The sequence below is a fragment of the Mus pahari genome, unplaced genomic scaffold, assembly GCF_900095145.1.
Source record: "Mus pahari unplaced genomic scaffold, PAHARI_EIJ_v1.1 scaffold_14558_1, whole genome shotgun sequence".
In the NCBI taxonomy this organism is placed as follows: domain Eukaryota; kingdom Metazoa; phylum Chordata; class Mammalia; order Rodentia; family Muridae; genus Mus; species Mus pahari.
In genome coordinates this window covers 658-5,764 of record NW_018393658.1, presented here as the reverse complement: position 1 = coordinate 5,764, position 5,107 = coordinate 658, and the positions used below count along the sequence as shown (strand labels likewise).

General features: G+C 38.0%; 1 pseudogene; it reads right to left on the bottom strand.

Annotated features, from left to right (window-relative positions):
• Positions 1–1,748: 1,748 nt before the first annotated feature.
• LOC110315652 lies at positions 1,749–2,700 on the bottom strand (annotated as a pseudogene).
• Between the last annotated feature and the right edge of the window lie 2,407 nt (positions 2,701–5,107).

Below are 5,107 nucleotides of genomic sequence, written 5' to 3'. Positions count from 1 at the left end.
TGGGGGATTTTTGGGGAACTTGGCACAGCTTCACACAATTGGCTTGACTACAAGTCAGTAGAATAATACATGCAGGTTGTAGTGTCAGCAACTCCAGGGAGGGGGCCTGGGCCAACAATTTGCCTGGGTCAGAGTGATGCAGGCCACCAGATGGCAAATGAGTCAATCAAAAATAACCCAAAATAGTTCCTGTGTTTATGTCTATTCTTGGGGCCACCCATCCTCAGGAATGTCCAAACAAGGGGCACTCCTGGACATGCCTGGACTTGTTATTGCAAGATCTTCACCTAGGCCTTCAGGGCCTGTCAGGGCATGCTGGACTTGCCTCAGGCCTTCAAATTTCTAATAATGCCCTATTTGTCTCATGTTATACATTTGACTATAAGTTCTTTGCTTTTCGTGAATTCAATTCCTTTCACCTAAACTGCATGATCTGAGGACTAAAAAACAGATTTAGCAGAGGACTATCTTGTGTGGCCTCAGTGAGAGAGGAAGAGCCTAAGATTGAAGAGTTTTTATGCCCAAGGACAGGGAGATGCCTGTGGCTGGAAGAGCACTATCTCAGAGATAAAGGGGAGGGGTACATGGTGAAGAAATCTGGGAAGGGAGAACCACAAGGGGCATCGTTTGGGATGTAAATTAATAAATAATTTTACAAACTAATCTAGAGGCATATTTTCCCAAGGCATGACAGCCCATTCTCAGGCTGACAGCTTTTGAGGTTCCAAGGGGAGTAGATACAAGTAAAATCTCCAAGCTCGGGTAGAAGCTTCCGTGTCCCAAATGGTGCATTCTCAACTTTAATGGCCAAAGTACCAATTGTCATTTGAGCTCAAGCAAAACCTTCAGCTTGCTGGGTATTTCTCTGGCTCCTTCATTGGGGACCTTGTGCTCTGTCCAATGGATAACTATGAGCATCCACTTAAAACAATACAAGAAAAGAACGAGTTTATATCAAAAAAAGACACAAATATTTGACATGATCCAGGAATGGAGCCATCAGGTCTTAGACTCAGACAAGGTGAAACACCATAGAAAATGTGGTTTTCTTTCTTTCTTGTTTTAAAATCAAGATAGAAATTTATGAAATTTATGAAAATCCAAAATAATATGATGATAGTTAGAATTATGTAATATTTATATGAAGGAATATCATCATTGGCTCTGAGATTTTCTAAAGATGTCATTTTTCTAGAGTCAAATATATGTAGTAAGAATGTACAGAAGCTGGATGAGTGTGAAAGCTGTATCAGGAGGGTGCACAAAGAACTGTAACAATCCAAACAGGAAGACAAGTGTCAACAAGCTTTCTTACCTATCAAGCCCTGGACAGAAAGTCAGTAACCCAGAATGACGGAATAATAGCATGTGGTTAACAGGGCAAATATCCCTCAAATTTGTCTTTATAACCAATTTCTTTCCTTTTTACCATGAGTTACATCATGTTGACAAAACATTTGGCTTTATTTGCAAAGTTGAGAAAATAAAATCAGGTGCCCAATTTTGTTGTTGGTGATCAAGGTTCTAACATTAAAAAGGTCAACTTGGCTAGTTAGTGGAAACCATCAACAGGGCTATGAAAGCATCACCATTTAAAATGTATAAGAATTCAAAGGGATTGCTGTGAGTGATGTAGATAATTAAAAGCAGACAGATGAACTTTGATTAAACCCATTAATTCTAGAATGAGCTAGAGGAATTTCAGGACAGAGTTTGGTTCCTAACACTGTCAGGTCCTCATGGCACAGTCAGAAGGTCTCCTCCTCCTGTACATAGTGAAATGCAAATAAGAAGTCTTTTTTTGAGTAACTCTTTGAATACATCATCCTATATGACTGGTGGGCCAGGCTTCCTAGGAGAAATAGGGTCTTGGTGTTGTTGGCAGAGTTTTGAACCAATCCCAGATCTTTAGCCATGAGAGTTGTTGCAAATATACTTTGGTAGTTATTAGATGAGGGGACTCCATGCATAACAGCAGGTACAGGGTTGTAAGTGTCCCTGGACCAGCATCATCCAGAGCACATATTCAGGATGTTAGCCAATAGTTTTGGGTCAAGGCTTGACCTGATTCCAGGGTTCATAGCTTCAGTGTTTCCAATCAGACTTATAGCCAACAGTGTGTTTTTGCAGATCATTGCAGACAGCACAGTCCCAATAGCTCAGCAGTATACATTATTGGATCCCACACACCCAGCAACTCTTTTCGAACTGAAGTATCAATAGTACTGGAATCTATTAATAATGAGCCTTTTTTTTTTTTTAAAGAATCCAATTTGCCCCAGAATAAACTTCTACTGAATTCATACTGGAGGGCAGCATTGTGATAATCCTGTCAGGCTTTTTGGCTACTTCTACTGGGGAAGACACTACCTATTCACATGCCTCTTTCAACTTTTTGCATACATCAGGGAACACACCATAAAGGATGAGTGGATAGCCATGATTTACAATATGTTTTGTAATAAGATTGCCCATGTTTTCCAGTTCAGTGTATCAAAATGGAGTCTTAGAAACCATTGAGCTAGAAGATGCCACCACAAGGCTGCCCATGAGGTACTGGCAGCTGCTCCAGTACCAGAGGCCAGAGGCTCCTCCCCTGAATACCAAGGAGGTTGTTCTGCTGTCCTTTGCCCTGCCTCTGCCTCTGAGCCATGACCATCTCTGCCTCACAAACAGCCTGTGGACTGTGAGTGTGTGCATCAGGTATGGCTTACACCAAGGCAAGGACCACAAATTTGGCTGTCAAACACTGAAAATGAATGCTTTTCCTACTATAACACTATAATATAGTTGTATTAAGGAATAAAACCTGATATAATTTTCTTCAAAATATATCTCTAAAACATATTTTAGAAAGATAGATGAATGGACCCTTGTATGAAGCTCTTAACATAAAAGATACATTTATTTTTCAACAATATTTTAGAAAAAATCTTCTTTCTAGTGTGAGTTTTTTCTTGATGTGATCTGGTCTCAACTAGATAATATAACACTTTGGACCAAATATGAAGGCTAGGAGTGGTGCGCTGGAAACCAAAATAGAGAATACTTCCATAGCCACCATAATCTTCACTTTAGTGCTGTGGTAAACAGGAAGAAAGTTGACCCAGACACAGAAGAACACCAGCATACGGAATGACAGAAATTTGGATTCACTGAATGTATCAGGCAAATTTCTTGACAAAAAGGCCACAGTATAACTTCCAAGGGCCAAGAAACAGAGGTATCCCAGGAAAGAGTGGAAGGCAACAGCTGAGCCCTTGTTGCACAAAATGATGATGTGTCCATGTTCAGTCTGAGCATCTTGATCAATGAATGGTGGAGATGTTGCCATCCATATTCCACAAATAAGAAGTTGGATCAGTGTGCAGAGTGGAATGATGTAGTTTGTATGCCTTGATATCATTAGCCAGCTAACAATTCTTCCTGGAAAACTGACTTTAAAGGCAATCACTATAGTAATAGCTTTGGCCAACACAGTAGCAAGAGCCATAGTGAAAGTAACTGCAAAGGTGGTCTGCTGAAGGATGCAGGTAGTTGTGTTTGGCTTACCAATGAAGTTCAAAGAACATAAGAAACAGAAGGTGAGTGTGATGAGCAAGGTGTAACTCAGAGCTCGAATATTGGCCTTTACAATAGGAGTGTCTCTGTGTTTCACAAAGATGCCAATAACAAAAGCAGTGAGTGTAGATAAGCACAAAGCTATGCTTGCTAATGCCATCCCCAAGGGGTCTTCATAGGCCAGAAAAATCTGCTCACAGATTTTTGGAAGCAGTTCTTCTTCTCTGTATTTGCATAATGACTCTCTGGATACTTCACACACTGTTCTACATCTGTTCAGAAATATAGGTTAACGTGAGATCTTGAGTTTAGGCTAAGGAGATTCATTTTATGCTGAGACTTTTCTAAGTAGAGAGACTGTCACAGAAGTGACTGTACTTTGTTTTCTCAGGGACAAAGTAATTAGTACACTGATATGCATAATTCTAGATTCATAAACTCTACCTTGTTCCTTACATATTTGTTTCCATATTTATGTCACATATAATAGGATTTGTTACAACCTTTCTTTAATTACTACCATCACATACCTTCCCTTCCCTCAGTTTTTACTCACAACTCCTTGAGCTCTCTGTTGTTACTTAGTACATTTTAATAACCACTCAGTCCATTCAGTCGAGCCAGTTTATGTATAATTGGGAATGGGTTCATTGGGATAATATGTAGACATTCAAACTATTTACTTTTTTTTTTAAAGATTAGTATTTTATCTTTTCAGGTAACCATCACCTTCCAGTTAATTCCTTAACAATGTTCACAATTGTGATTTAAATTATACTAGGAAAATGCCTCTGTTCTCTTTTCCTACAATATTACTCTGCCTTTAATGACAATGCTGTACCTCTTTTGAAAGTAACGGGAATAATAATTAAGATTGCAAAAACCTGCTGTGGCCCTGATAGTACTCATGACCGCATATCCTTTGTAACTTAAATATGGAAAATTATCTAGAATAGAGGAAGAATTTTTTTAAAAACATTTCAGATAAGTGCTTGTTATATGCAAATTCTAAATTTCCTTTTTTCCTTAAAATTCCTTGTGTTTTGAAATTCTGTTTATTCTCTGGTGGAATTTATGGAATATACCCTATTACATTAGATAGTACTCAAAAATAACCAAATAATATGTTTTCATGACATTTAAAGCAAGCATCTGACTGGACCTCTGAACTAGAAACCCAGCCCCAATGAAATGTTTTCCTTTTAGCCGTTGCCTTTGTCTCATGGTGTTTGTTCTCAGCAGCAAAGACGTAACTAAGAAAATGGATTACACAATATTTCTTTTTTCTTAAAATATAATTGATAACAAGAGAGTCAATTTTATTCCATTAATAACATTGAATTAATATTTTAACTTATAAAAGATAGTATTGCCATAATGTTCAATTTTCTATCAGCAATATCTTTAAGTTTACAATGTTTAGTATTTCTTCAAGCTGCATACTGTTTTACAACACAATCAACTAACAAACACTGCTCAGATTTGTTTTTAGTGTGTGAACAACTGTTATTGTGCATACAGAGTATACATTAAAATTTTCACTTTA